We start from the raw sequence: 12,122 nt of genomic DNA, 5'->3' as shown, positions 1-12,122 counted from the left end.
AAGTATTTAGTTAAAAATACCAAATACCTGTTCTTTAGTGCCTGGGGCTAGACATTTCCTTGTCTCTAAGAGAGAAGGAGCTACAAGGGTACAAGTACTTAAAGAGACTCTCTAAAAAGCCCTGTCTAATCTGTACCACCTCCACTGCCATCAGCTTTCCACTTTATCCACTATTCTTTTTAAGGTTTCCACACCAGGAACGCCAGCCTCCTGGCTGTGCTTTCAAAACACAGCATTCTCCCATTCAAAGGACCTTGCATTTACAATTTTATCTGCTAGAAATGTTCTATAAAAACAGTCCAAGGATCCCTGGGTGGTGCAGCGGTTTGGCGCCTGCCTTTGGCCCAGGGCGCGATCCTGGAGACCCGGGATCGAATCCCACGTCGGGTTCCCGGTGCATGGAGCCTGCTTCTCCCTCTGCCTTTGTCTCTGCCTCTCTCCCTCTCTCTCTGTATGACTATCATAAATAAAGAAAAATTAAAAAAAACAACAACAAAAAAAACAGTCCATATGTGTACAACTAGAATATTATAATAGAAGATATAATAACAGGATAAAACTACCCTCAAGTCTCTGCTCAAAAGCCACTTCATTAGTGAAGGCTTGATCATCCTATAAAAAAGAACTTTTGCACATGAACATCCAAGTGCAACATTTACCCTTGCACACATTAATATACACATGCTCTTATCTCATCCCTGATAAACTTTTTCTCCAGATATTTGTCTCCATCTGACAGACAATATAGTTTACTAGTGGTTTATTTATTGTCTTCTTCACAGCTAGAATGCAGATTCCATGATGGTAAGGTCTTGGTTTTTCACTGCAGACCTACGACAATCACTTGCATGTCAGAGCCACTCAGTACATATTTCTAGAATGAAAGGTGACATTTTTTAAAGTTTTATTTATTTAAATGATCTCTACACCCAACGCAGGGCTTAAACTCACAACCTTGAGATTAAGAGTCAAGTTGGTCTACTGACTGAGCCAGCCAAGTTCCCTGAAAGATGATATATTCTTACAGTAGATTATCCACTACAAATTTGGTATCTCTTGTGTTACTTACTCAGGTGGCTCTTACACTTCAGTTTTACTTAACTATTGGCAGTTCTTTAGAAGCACCATTGCTCATGCATGTTATTACCCTGAATGTTCATTTCTGAACATTTTTGTTGTTTTTCACATTCCTATGTTTTCTTTAAAATAAATCAGATGTCCTCTTCTCAAAAAGTAATTCATGATAAACTTGTTTATCATGTGTCCCCTTTCTAATTGTAACCCTTATTCTGGGACTTCACCTACTCATTATATTGTCTGTCTAGTAGAAAGTCATGCCAGTTTTACTATGAACCACTTGAAAACAGGATCTGTTCACTATTTCTAGCATCAAAAGCACAATGCCTAAATGCCTGGCACATGGAACTACTCGTAAATGTTGAATGAATGAACAATAATCTTCCTTTATTTCCCCTCATCATGATAAGATACTCTTTGTTACTCTACACTCCTAAAATTGCCCTGGGATATCAGACTAACAAGGAATGCTCAAGAGAATAGATACTTATGACAATAACCAGTCAGAAGATCAACTAAGCAAAGTCTTAAACTAGAGTAATTCCCAAACAAGGACAAGGAAAGAGGCATTCAGGCTCATTTAGATAGGGGTAGTAAGATGCTGGAATCTGCACCGCCATGAAGAAAACCACTGCTTCTAATACTAATGAAAGTGAATCTTTCAGGTATGTGGCAATAGATCATGATAAAACTCTTCAGAAAATCTGTTTCTGGACTTTACCTCATCAGACATCACTTGGTGTGTGATGAGGTAAACATTAATTTTACTATGTAATTGGTTTAGAAACTATTCCCCTAAGGGGAGAAAGATTCTTAGTCTGATTTTGCTGCTTCAACAAAATACCACCAACTGGGTGGTTTCTAAACAACAGAAATGTGTTGCTCACAGTTCTGGAGACTGGAAAGTCCAGGATCAAGGTGCCAACATGGTCATCTTATGTTGAGGGTCCTCTTTGGAGCTCATAAGCTGTCACCTTCTCCTTAATGTCCTCATTTGGTAGAAAGGGCAGAGGATTTCTCTGGAGCCTCCTTTATAAGACACTAATCCCATCTGCGATGGTTTTACCCTCATGACTTCAACTCCCAAAGGCCCCATCTACTAATGCTATATCACATTGGACATTAGGATTTTGACATATGAATTTGGTGGGAACACAGACATTCAGACCATAATAGATGCATAAGAGTCAAATCTTGTTCTAAAGTTTACAGCCTGGAAGATAGGCAGAATTTGGAGATGTTCAGATGGTATATATCTTAGTCTTACATCTTTGAAGATGGTAATGACCCATGCCAGCAGACAGATCCTGCATACAATTGAGAAGAAACAACTGTGCATTGTGAATGAGAGTGTTTGCCTTGGCAGAAAGGTGTTTCATCTCTTTCTTCTATGAGTGTATTATGCATAATGTTAACAAGACACTTAAATATGGGAAATCTGAAGCAAACAATGATAGACCAAAAAAAAAAAAAAAAAAAAAAAAAAGCCCAGGGAAGGGATCCCTGGGTGGCGCAGTGGTTTAGCGCCTGCCTTTGGCCCAGGGCGTGATCCTGGAGACCGGGGATCGAATCCCATGTCGGGCTCCCAGTGCATGGAGCCTGCTTCTCCCTCTGCCTATGTCTCTGCCTCTCTCTCTCTCACTCTGTGACTATCATAAATAAATAAATTTTAAACAAAAATTAAAAAAAAAAGCCCAGGGAAATAAGGTGAGTCAGTGTTATCAAAAGGCAGAGGTGGTCTATTGGTAGCCCTAGAAATCAACTGTGAATAATTTAAGTTGATTAAACATAGCATAAAAAATGTGGAGGAAAAGGTTGGTGAGATCAACTAATAGGCAAAGCAAATAGTTTTCTCAACAGTAACATTTTTGCTATATTAAAGAAAGTCTGTATATGATAAGAAATTGAGAAAATAATTACAGCAGTTCCTTTCTCAGAAGGCTAGTTCTAATGAGAACTCTACCTCAATGTAAGCTGAATCAGTTATTTTAAAGCACAAGTAAATAAGTTATGGCCTCCAGGCCAAATCCATGCTTGAGCTAAGAATGGTTATTATGTTTTTAGACAGTTGTAAGAAAAGAAGAAGAAAAAAAAGAAGAATATTCACTAGAGACCTAGATAGCTCACAAAGACAAAAATATTTGTTACCTGGAGGGTTTAAATTTTTAAAGATAAAATTAATTTTCACATTCATTTTATATATATATAAATGAATATAATAAACAGATAAAGAATAACAAATGAATATTATATACCTATAGTGAATGTGAAGATTTATATGTACACAATTCATCCTTTTGTAGGGCTATGCTAATCTTCTCTGTGTTGTTCCAATTTTAGTATATGTGCTGCCAAAGCGAGCACTATGTACACAATTCAATATGTTGTAAGAGAACAATTTTGTTTTACACATTGTAGGATTTCATACCCTACAGGGTGGATTGCTGGATGAGAGAAAGAGGAAAAAACTATTTACTGGTTTCATAGTTCATTGGAGTCAAGAAATGAGAACAACGAACCAAGTTCACTTCATTTTTGCAATTATAATCTCACAGAAGAAAATGAAGTAAAAAATGTAAATCTGATTGTGGGAGATACATGGAAGGATTGAATGAAAAAGGCAATGAAAGGGTATAAATCAATTCTTTGAAAGCTCTAATAGTAGGAGGACAGTAAGAAATAGTAATGGAGGTCCTTGTGGTTATTGGTAGGTTGTCTTACTACTTGAGTCTGAGATTTCTCTGCTACAACTGCTACTGTCCTTGCCCCAAACAAGTGTCAGAAAGGATGAGAATTCTTATCTTTGAAGCTCTAGCTGATTTGTTAAGAGAGATGTTGAACAAATAGACCCACAGACACACTGCATCTCTTTTGGAAGGTAGTATTTAAGTTTCTTCTGTTTTTATGTGTAAAACATTTCAAATACACTTCCACTACTCAAATGTCCATAGGGCCTAGCAAATTTGGCCAGATTACAGGTAAGAGAGAAGGAAGACGGCTGTGGCAAACTGGAGAGATTGGGCCCTTCCTAAAAGAATTAAAATTATATTAAAAATTTTTTAATTAAAGATTTTATTTATTTATTCATAAGAGACACAGAGAGAGAGGTTGAGACGTAGGCAGAGGGAGAAGCAGGCTCCATGCAGGAAGCCCAATGTGGGTCTTGATTCTGGGTCTCCAGGATCACGCCCTGAGCCAAAGGCAGAGGCATCCCAAGATTATATTAAATTTAAAGAAAAGAAATAAATCATTTACAAGTTTTCAACCTCTTCTCTCCTTCCCATTAATCTTACCTCTTTTTTTTTTTTTTTTCTGGCAACTGAAAGGGAAGGAGAACACCTTTCAGTTGTTACCTTTCTTGAAATGGTTCATTCTAACCCAATTAATTCAGCCTGACCTCAACATTTGTGGATTCTTGCATTTCCCCTATGAATCCATCTACTATCTCCATCTAACTTCCCAAATTCCTGATGACAAATAATATTCCTAGTCATAATTTATTGAGAACTTAAATGCATACTAATTAATTTTTCAGTGGCATATAACTCTCATAAGTAGTGCTTACATTTTACAAATAAAAATAAGGAGACTTAGAGAAGATAAGTAATTTGTCAAAAGATGTACAGTTAGCAAGTGGGCAGTTCTAAGATTCAAGCACAAAGGGTTCAACCTCATGCTCTTAACCATGAAGTTTAATCCTGTTGGAAGAAGTTAACCCCTATTCAAGGGAAATGAGTGGCAAATGCTGGCTCCCTTTTGTTCAACAGCTGCCAGAGCGGAAAGTTTCATGGAAAAGTATCTCCACGGAACCTTTCTATTTCTTTAACCATTACATTAAACAGTAACATATCCTTGTTAAACATAATCTCTCTCGACTTTTGTTTTTTTTAAGTAAGGTCTATGTCCAACATGGGGCTTGAAATTATGACCCCGAGATCAAGAGTCACATACTTTACCAACTGAGCCAGCCAGGTGCCCCAAACATAATCTCCTTTTTCTTTTTTAATTTTTTAATTTATTTATGACAGTCACAGAGAGAGAGAGAGAGAGAGAGAGAGAGAGAGAGAGAGAGAGGCAGAGACACAGGCAGAGGGAGAAGCAGGCTCCATGCACCGGACCCCGACGTGGGATTAAATCCCGGGTCTCCAGGATCGCGCCCTGGGCCAAAGGCAGGTGCCAAACCGCTGCGCCACCCAGGGATCCCCATAATCTCCTTTTGATTCAAAAGTTTCTAACTACTTCAGAAACCTCAGTGAATAATTTACATTTCATTTTTTTTTTTTTTGTCTTTCACTCTCAGGACATTTTTTTCTTTCAAGATTTTGTTTATTTGACAGAGAGAGAGTAGAAGCAGAAGGTGTGGCAGGCAGAGGGAGAGGGAGAAGCAGGCTCCCTACTGAGCAGGGAGCCCGATGTAATGCAGGGTTAATTGCAGGATCCTGGCATCATGACCTGAGCTGAAGGCAGAAACTTAACCGACTGAGCCACCCAAGCACCCTGTTTTCAGGACTTTTTAAGAAAGCATAACATTGCTTTCTTTTAAATGGGTAGATATTTTTGTAATTTTTTCTATATGTTTTAATGTGAACTTTAAATAAAGTATTGGAAATTACCAACTGTATTAAACTTTACATAAATATATCACTTTCCTCAACATTGACTTAATGTGAATTATAGTTCATATTTTTTTCTGGTTAGTTTAGAATTATTCAAATGATGCATGGCAAAGACATGTTTTAACACTAGTTTTTACTAACTCAAACTTCCATGTTCCCCATGGATAAACTAAATTTTCTTTATTCTTAATATTTTCTGATCTCTTCAGTTCAATTGAAATTTGGATTTTTCAAATGATTCCTCTAACATTTCCTTTTTTAAAAAAAAAACTATTTTATTTATTTATTCTCAATGAGAGGCACAGAGAGAGAGAGGCAGAGACACAGGCAGAGGGAGAAGCAGGCTCCATGCAGGGAGCCCAACGTGGGACTCATCCGAGGTCTCCAGGATCACACCCTGGGCTGAAGGCGGCGCTAAACCGCTGAGCCACCGGGACTGCCCTCCCCTAACATTTCCACCAGAAATTTAGCTTTCTCTATCTCTAGTGAAAGAAAGCCAGTCGGCTTCTTACATTTATGTCACTTTCTGATTATTATTCTACATCCTCTGTCCTCCCCTAATTTGAATTGAATGTCAGTAAGTAATATTGACCCTCTCTCTGTTCAAGCCACTCCTATATCTTCCAGAAACAGTGCCCACTTACACTTTCTGAATGAGGTCAGCTAGGGCTCGTCAAGCTCCTTATCATTTTTATAGTTTCATCATCTCTAGTTATCTATGCCATGACCTCATTTTTATTCCATATCTCAAAATTCAAACTTCCAGGACTCCAGTGCAACAATAATCAGAAGTCTAATGAACTTGAGGTAACCAGAAATTCATATATTGTAAGCATTAGTAATATAGAAGTCCAGCTCCTATCTGTTCTGCAAATTAATGTATGGCTAATATTAAAATTTGTAGTCTGCTTTTTTCCAAAATATATTATATTCCTATTATACACCATCTCTGGTTTCCTTCTTTTCCCCGTTAGTGACAATTTTAAAAAACAATTTGTTTTCCAAACACTAAATGACAACTTGGGTTTAAAAAAATGCTGTGGTATGTGCTGTTAAAAACAAAATACAACTTAGAAAATGTGAAGCTCCAATTGGCTTTATTCAGCAAGCCATGAATCAGGCAGGATCCCAAGTAACAAATAGAAGGTAACTTTAAGAGCTGCTGGAATGGAAAGACTTTTAAATGCAGAAAGAGATAGAGCAGGGAAATCATGAACAAAAGGAAGGGTTATTTCAGGCAGAGTCACATTCCTTTGGGGGAAGGCAGAGTGGATTACCTCACTAGTGCTGGCCTGGAAATTTCAGACTCACTGGTTAAGATTATATTCCCAAGAGAGGTCGGAACTGCAGTCAGGTTAGGTAGATATTAAGTCTTGGTTTACCGACATGGGGCTTAGCCCAAGTGACTCCATTTTAGGTGTGCTGTTTCTTTTTTAACAATATCAAATATCAAGTCATCCCTCCTTCTCATCCTTGCTTTTGTATCCCCACTTACACCATCATAATTTAAATTCTGTTACTTTAAACTTTGGCCCTTATAATAGTCTCTTGTCTACCTCTTTACCATTTCTTCCCCATCTGTTAACCTTCTAAAATACAGTAATAACAATCATGAGGAATGATATTCATAATTAGATGGCTGCTTGCTTTGCTTATGGACACTTCAGAGATGCAGAATGTTGGAGAGGGTGCCCTCACCACCTGCTGAATTACACCCAAGGTCTCAGGAACTGGAATCTCTACCTTCAGAAATGGGAGATCCAGCACAGAAATGGAATGAGAAAGTGTCATTGAAGGGTTTATGAACCTTTTGATGATTTCTCAGAAAATGTACATACACATATACATTTGCACAGAATTTTGAGTGTGATTTCAAAGAGATTCTCAGAAACCCTCTGTGTCTTGAACACTGGGGAAAGAACTCTTGTTCCAGACATTATAAAATTTATTTTTGAATAATGTAACATAACTCTTTCAACACAAACCAGACAGCTGTGCACTTGGACCAAACGGTTTATATCCCTTATAGTATTGTTTCTGCCAAATTGTCCCATCTGCTTTGGCTTGCATAATAGACAACAGCAAGAATTTCTTTTCTATCTATTTGTAAAGGCCCTCTTCCATCCTTTATACATAGACTATACAAATGCACACAATGTCTTACATATTATTTCATAGGTTAACAAATGCATGGAGTCCAGTGTGAAGTTCCATGGACTCTAGGTTAACAATGATCTATAAAGAATAAACTAGTTCTTTGTAAACAAAACTCTATATATTTCTCACACTCTTGCACTCTCTTATCATTTCATAAATTCTTTCAATGTTTCTTCTGTATAATTTGTACTAAAGTGAAACAAAATGAGATGGTTCTGTTTTGACTATACCTTCACAAAAGTGTTAGGATTTAGGCCTAAAGGTTGGTATGGGGGTGCCAGTGATAATCAGAATGAGAAAATTTCTTTATGAATGTGGTTTTCCTCCTTCAATTACTTGGAGATTGTTTCCAGAACATTCTGAATTTAGCTTTAATTAAGAGAATCAGTGTTAATTTTCATTATGGTTTTGTTTCCTCTAACATTTCTCTGTCATTTCAGTGACCATTGAAAAATCCAAAATAAACTTCATACCCTGGCACTTTAGGTACTTCAACTGTTCCCACCTATTGCTACAGTTCCAACAACTCCTCTTCTTCTACACATAGGCCCATGCTGCTGTTAAACCACAGAAGCCTGTCTTCTTTCAAGTGGTACTGAGTTTCCTAATCTGTGTGCCACTTTTTATTTGTTTGATTATGCCAGGAATTTGATATTCTCAGATGCAGTGCGTATTGAAAACATTATTATAACATGTTAATACATTAGACAAATATTAAATGACACCTAAAGATGATTATGTAATTATAAAACTGGCATATATACATATATATATATATATATATATATATATATTCTTATATATTCAAGTCTTTCAACACTAACCTCACCTTCTATATTCTCATGATACTTAAGATGTGCTTTGCTTTGTATTTTCTAGGCCATTGTTTGTGGTATTCTCCCTTCCTCCATATTTCATCTGCCTGCTATCCCTTTCCCATGTAGTGACCCTATTTGGAGAAGGCTGGTTTCTACTCTTCTCATGAGTTCCGCTGGCACCCTATTCCAACTTCTATTATATCACACCTCATTTAACTCCCTGTTCATTGTCTTATTTCATCATTGTGTCCCCAGTGCCTAAACAGCACCTAGCATGTAGAAAGCATTCAAATAAATGAAAGTTGATGATATTGAAATATAGGTATAATTGAGGGCACCTGCCTGGCTCAGTCCGTAGAGCACACAACTCTCGATTTCAAGGTTGTGATTTGGAGCCTCATGTTTGGCATAGAGTTTACTTATAAAATAAAATAAAATAAAATAAAATAAAATAAAATAAAATAAAATAAAATAAGTATAGGTAAAATTGGTTTTGAGGAGTTAAATGATAATAGGTATTGAAAGTCATAGAAATACTTATACCTTTGACCCTGTACTTCAGGAGTCAAAAAGTTGAATGCTTTCAACGGTCACACAAATGATGTAAATGTGCCATGTGGACTGAGGGAAGGCAGTGGAAACAGGATACTATATATGCCTCATCTATACACATTCAACTTTACATTTTTATAAATACTATAAATAGACAAAAAAATCATAACCCTTGTCTCAGTCTTATTAAATTGTACTAAAGAAACAATTCCTTAGAAGAAAAATGGATATTCATAACAATATTACTTGTGAATTTCCCCTGTTAAAAGGGGGTGGGGAATGAGCACAAATTAAAAAGCACAAATTAAATAAGGAACATATTAAATTAAATGTGGATTATATCTGCTAAATGCCATATATTCTTTAATATTAGAATAATTCCCCCAAACTATATACTATGGAAAATGCTTTCACTATTGAATGAAATAGAAATTATATTTTAAATTTTTTATTTAAATTCAATTAACATATAGTAGTATATTAGTCTCAGAGACAGAATTTATGGATTCATTAGTTGCATATAACACTTAGTGCTCATAACATCATTGGGGTGCATGTGCACCTTCAAATCACTATGTTTGTATCCTTTGGAAAAATACCTAGTAATGCAATTGGTGGGTTTTAGGGTAATTCTATTTTTAACTTTTTGAGGAGCTGCCATACTGTTTTCCAAAGTGGCTGCGCCAGATGGCATTCCTACCAACAGTAAGAGGGTTCCCCTTTCTCTGCATCCTTGCCAGCATCTGTTGTTTCCTGAGTTGCTAATTTTGGCCATTCTTACTGGTGTAAGGTGGTAGCTCATTGTGATTTTGATTGTATTTCCCTGGTGACAAGTGATGTGAAGCATGTTTTTATGTGTGTTGGACATTTTTTGTCTTCTTTGGAAATGTCTGTTCATGTCTTTTCCCCATTTCTTAACTGGACTCTTTGTTTTTGAGTGTTGATTTTGGTAAGTTCTTTATAGATTTTGGATACTAGTCCTTTAACAGATGTATCATTTATGAATATCTTCTCCCATTCCCTAGGTTGCCTTTTAGTTTTGTTGATTGTTCCCTTTCTGTGCAAAAGCATTTTATCCTGATGAAGTCCAATAGTTCATTTTTTCTTTTGTTTCCCTTGCCTCTGGAGATGTGTCTAAGCAGTAAGGTGCTGCGGCCACAGTCAAAGAGGTTGCTGCCTGTATTCTCCTCTAGGATTTTGGTAGATACCTGCCTTACCTTTAGGTCTTTCATCCATTTTGAGTTTATTTTTGTGTATGGTATAAGAAAGTGGTCCAGTTTCATTCTTCTGCATGTGGCTGTTCAAATTTCCCAACACCATTTGCTGAAGAGACTTTTTTTTCCATTTGATATTCTTTCTTGCTTTGTCAAAGGTTAGTTGGCCATAGAATTGAAGGTGCACTTCTGAGTTCTCTGTTCTGTTCCATTTTTTAAAAGATTATTTATTTATTTATTCGCGAGAGAAAGAGAGAGAAAGAGGCGGAGACACAGGCAGAGGGAGAAACAGGCTCCATGCCCGGAGCCTGACATGGGACTTGATCCTGGGACTCCAGGATCACGCCCTGGGCTGAAGGCAGATGCTTAACCGCTGAGCCACCCAAGGATCCCTGTTCTGTTCCATTGATCTGTGTATCTGTTTTTGTGCCAATACCATACTGTCTTGATGATGACAGCTCTATAATACAGCTGAGCAGGAAGCCCCAGGTGGGGCTCAATCCCAGGACCCTGAGATCATGACCTGAGGTGAAGGCAGATGCTTAATCAACTGAGCCACCAAGGCGCCCCTTTGGTTTTCTTTTTCAACATTACTTTGGCCATTTGGGGTCCTTTCTGGTTCCATACAAATTTTAGAATGGTTTGTTTTAGCTCTGTGAAAAATACTGGTGGTATTTTGATAGGGACTGCATTGAATGTGTAGATTGTTTTGAGTAGCATAGACATTTAAACAATATTTGTTCTTCCAGTCCGTGATCATGAAATGTTTTTCAGTTTCTTTGTATCTTCCTCAATTTCTTTCTGAAGTGTTCCATAGTTTTCAGAGTACAGGTCTGTTAGCTTTTTGGTTAGGTTTATTCCTAGGTATCTTACAGGTTTTGGTGCAATTGTAAATGGATCAATTCCTTGGTTTCTCTTTCTGCTCCTTCATTGTTACTCTATAGAAATGCAACAAGCGTCTTGCATTAATTTATATCCTACAAATTTGCTGAATTTCTTTATCAGTTCTAGGAATTTTTTGATGGAGTCTTTTGGGTTTTCTACATAAAGTATCATGTCGTTTGAGAAGAGTGAAAGTTTAACTTCTTCTTTGCTGATTTGGACACATTTTATTTATTTTGTTGTTGTTGTCTGATCACTGAGGCTAGGACTTCCAGTACTATGTTGGACAAAGTGGTGAGAGTGGCCATCCTTGTTATGTTCCTGACCTTAGGAGAAAGCTCTCCATTTTCCCCTTTGAAGATGATATTGGCTGTGGGTCTTTCCTCTTTGGCTTTTATGATGTTGAGGTATGTTTCCTGTTTCCCTATATTGTGGAGAATTTTGTGTTTTGTTTTGTTTTGTTTTAAAATTTTTAATCAAAAAGGATTCTGTATTTGTTAAATGCTTTTTCTGCATCCATTGAGAGGATCACAAGGTTCTTAACCTTCTGGACCTTATGTGGAACATCACGTTGAGTGATTTGCAGGTGTTGAACCACCCCTGCAGACCAGGAATAAATCTCACTTGGTTTTGGTGAATAATACTTTTAATGTACTGTTGGATCCCATTAGCCAGTATGTTGGTGAAAGTTTCTGCTTGCATGTTTATCGGGGATATTGGTCTGTAATTCTTCATAGGGGGTCTTTCTCTGGTTTTGGGATCAAGGTAATGCTGGCCTCATAGAATGAGTTTGAAAGTTTTCCTTC

General features: G+C 37.1%; 1 protein-coding gene and 1 non-coding gene across 2 annotated transcripts in view; one reads left to right on the top strand and one right to left on the bottom strand.

Annotated features, from left to right (window-relative positions):
• The window catches only part of PKIA (cAMP-dependent protein kinase inhibitor alpha), a 98,160-nt gene that overhangs the window by 22,391 nt on the left and 63,647 nt on the right, over positions 1–12,122 (top strand). The gene's annotated exons all lie outside the window — the stretch shown is intronic.
• Positions 3,336–3,441, bottom strand: LOC121499177. The gene has a single exon (XR_005990025.1). It is a non-coding gene; the product is annotated as a U6 spliceosomal RNA (small nuclear RNA).

This window comes from Vulpes lagopus, chromosome 9, assembly GCF_018345385.1.
Source record: "Vulpes lagopus strain Blue_001 chromosome 9, ASM1834538v1, whole genome shotgun sequence".
Lineage (NCBI taxonomy): Eukaryota > Metazoa > Chordata > Mammalia > Carnivora > Canidae > Vulpes > Vulpes lagopus.
This window is presented reverse-complemented; position numbering and strand designations above follow the sequence as displayed.